Raw genomic sequence first — 3,382 nt, forward strand, 5'->3', positions numbered from 1 at the left:
GATGCTAGTGAAATCATGTCCATGAAAATTTATGGAGATGATACATGGAAAAACTCAATAGGGCTGTCTTTATGAAGGTTATTAGACAGAAGTTTTTTTAGACAGATGTATGGCAAAAACATCAATGGTAACTTTTAAAATCCCATTTTTGCTCCAGAATTGGATAAGGACATCAGTGAAGCCTTGAAAGCAGCGGCGGCTAAAGATGCTCCTCCGACTTACGTCCCTGACAAACGCTTCCTGGGGTCCATTGCAAAGTTGGCTGGAGACCTTTTGGGTAAGCTACTATGATTGCCTTTTTCCATATGCCCTTTAGTTTATTAGTTCCGTAGGCTTACAACATTTTTATTTTTAACAAAGTATTCGATCCCTACCCTAATTTTCTGTGACCAATTGCCGTCTATCCCCTAGTAATAATGACATCATCTGTATCTGTATCTATATAGCCGGTATAACCGCCCTTCAGCGTAACACACCAGCTTCGCAGGCACGCGGCGTGGCAGCAGCTCGTTATATTACACTGAACGACCCGTCACACCTAGCTTTTGCGCAGTTATCTGCAAGCGTTCTTTAAAACTATCCAGAGAAGATGCCCCTAATGTGCTTGGTGATAACAAATTCCACTCGACAATAGTTCTGGGAAAGTACAAATTTTTGAACACATCAATTCTAGGCTAGTGAGTCTGGTACTTGAATGCATGATTGTTCCTTGTTCTTTTTTTTTCTTTCTTTTTTTTAGCTGGTATTAGCTAGATACTCATCAGTCGGTACGTCCACCAGTTTATTGGTCATTTTGTGCATCATGCAGATTCTGTACATTTTTCTTCTGTCTTTAAGTGACATCCACTATAGTTCTAATTTTATTTTGGCAACACTAGCATCCTTGCTTGGTTCTGTGCCCTGTCCAGTTATCTTTGTCCTTCTTTGTATATATGGATCCCATACTGCTGCAGCATATTCAGATTAGGTATTAATTACCAGTGACTTGTATGCAAGTGATTTTACCCTGGCTAGGCATGCCCACAAGTTGCGTTTGATCACCCATAATGTCTATGTAGCCTCGGTTGTTATTTTGTTAACATGGACTCCCCGCGTAAGCCCAGTTGTTGATATAGCACCCAAGTATGGTTGGGGTTTTGTGGTTTCTAATGCCTAACCACAGAACTGTTGAGGGGACACATTTGGCGTTCGTTTGTTCGTTATGTGCATGATATAGCACTTATAAGGAGTGTTAGGGTAAGGGTTACGAGTAAGGTTATGTTTAGGGTAGGGGTTACTGAAATAGTTTTTTTTCCAAGGAAGTGTATGTTTTGGCCATATTTCGGTCTGAAATGAATAGAAAATATGCACATGTTGTCCATTCAGGAGACTGCTAAGGGTTAGGGTTAGGGTTAGGGTTAGGGTTAGGGTTAGGGTTAGGGTTAGGGTTAGGGTTAGGGTAAGGGTAAGGGTAAGGGTAAGGGTAAGGGTAAGGGTAAGGGTAAGGGTAAGGGTAAGGGTAAGGGTAAGGGTAAGGGTAAGGGTAAGGGTAAGGGTTAGGGTTAGGGTTAGGGTTAGGGTGGTTAGGGTAAGGGTAAGGGTAAGGGTAGGGTTAGGGTTAGGGTTAGGGTTAGGGTAAGGGTAAGGGTTAGGGTTAGGGTTAGGGTTAGGGTTAGGGTTAGGGTAAGGGTAAGGGTAAGGGTAAGGGTAAGGGTAAGGGTAAGGGTAAGGGTAAGGGTAATGGTCAGGGTTAGTGTAAGGGTAAGTGCGTTTGTCTGTGTGCAAGATAACTCAAGAACCCTTGAATGGATCCTGATGGTATTTGGTAGGTGGTTGGGGTTGAGAAAAAAAGGAGGTCAAGTTCGATAATGGCCCCCTAGCGGCTGCCTAAGGTACTGCAGCAAAAGTTTTAATTTTTACACTTCACGTTCTGGACATGCTGTGGTCACGATTTTTGAGTGGTAGATAGCCCTTGGGACAGAGAGTAAGTTCTGTGAGTTTGGACCCCCTAGTGGCTTTTTTGGGAACTGCAGGCACCGTTTTTTTTAAACTTTGGACGAGAATAACTCGAGAACGTGTTGACAGATCATCAGAATTTTCGGTATGTAGATAGAATGAGTGATGACTTACAAAATGTTATACTTATTATGCAAATCAGTAGCTAATTTGCATAATTGATAATGAAAGTTCATAAATCCATGCCAACAGCATATAACTCAAGAAGTGTATGGATTTTCATGATATTTGGTATTTGAGTAGCGGTTGCGGAAAGGAAGGTTGCGTTCGAAAATAGTTGGCGTAGTATTTTTCGTTAGGACGGTAGTGGGCCGAGTGTGTGCGTCCGTTTGTTTGTGGAATGCATAACTCGAGAAGCCTTGAAAGGATCCTGATAATATTTGGTAGGTGGGTAGGGGTCAGGAAAACAAAGGTCGAGTATAATAGGGGGCCCCTAGCGGCTTCCTGAGGTACTGCAGCAAAACTTCAATTTTTGACATCTAGTGTTCTGAACATGCCCTGGTCGTGATTTTTGAGTGGCCTAAGTGATGACTTACATAATGTAATACTAATTATGCAAATCAACAGCTAATTTGCATAATAAATGAGGAAAGTTCAGAAATCCACTGAATTCCATGATAGGACTTTCAAACTTGTTACCTGCATGTATGCAGGTATGGTTTTGATGCTGGTGGAAACTTTTCGGTAGCCGGGGATGTAGGGCGCTGTATCTCGTGAACGGATGGTGCGAGCACGACGATTTTTGGTACGTGGGTTGGGGGTGGTAGCCTGACACTCAGGTGTGATTTGGGGCCTCCTGGCGCTTGACCTTGACATTGAAGGTGGCATTTTTGGTGTTTTGGGGGCACTTTTGGCGCTGTGTGTCCGGAACGATACGCGCGATTGCGACGATTTTTGGTGCATGGGTGGGGGGTTGTTGCCTGTTGCCTAGGATTGACTTTGGGCCTTGTCGCGTTTGAACTTGACCCGGCAGGTCGAATTTTGTGTCCGGGAGGGGTGTTTCCGGAGTTATATCTTCTGAACGGCTGGTGCTGGCGCGATGATATTTGGCACATGTGTCGGCGGTGGCTGAATAATGCTCAATTTTGATTTTGGCGCCCTTAGTTCTTGAACTTGACATTTTAGGTTACCTTTTGTGCGGGCACGGGGCGTGCGCTGTATCTCCGGAACGCAAGGTGCCATTGTGTTGCCATTTGGTACGTGAGTTGTTTGTGGTGTCCTGGTGGTCAGGTTTGATTTTGGGCCTCCTAGTGTTTGAACTTGATACTGTATAGGTTGACCCTGTTTTAAGTGTGGTGGGGCATCCTCCCAATATCTGCTTGGTTTAAAAACAGATTATGGTTGGGTGTAGAACCATCATCTGGGCTGGGCCACCTTCAATGTATCA

General features: G+C 44.0%; 1 protein-coding gene across 1 annotated transcript in view; it reads left to right on the forward strand.

Annotated features, from left to right (window-relative positions):
- Positions 1-162: 162 nt before the first annotated feature.
- Positions 163-3,382, forward strand: part of LOC118414639 — a 24,293-nt gene continuing 21,073 nt past the window's right edge. The window contains exon 1 of the mRNA XM_035818824.1: positions 163-277. The gene's annotated coding sequence lies outside the window, so the exon portion shown is untranslated. The remainder of the gene's footprint in view (positions 278-3,382) is intronic.

The sequence above is a fragment of the Branchiostoma floridae genome, chromosome 4 (genome assembly GCF_000003815.2).
Source record: "Branchiostoma floridae strain S238N-H82 chromosome 4, Bfl_VNyyK, whole genome shotgun sequence".
Taxonomy (NCBI): Eukaryota; Metazoa; Chordata; class Leptocardii; order Amphioxiformes; family Branchiostomatidae; genus Branchiostoma; species Branchiostoma floridae.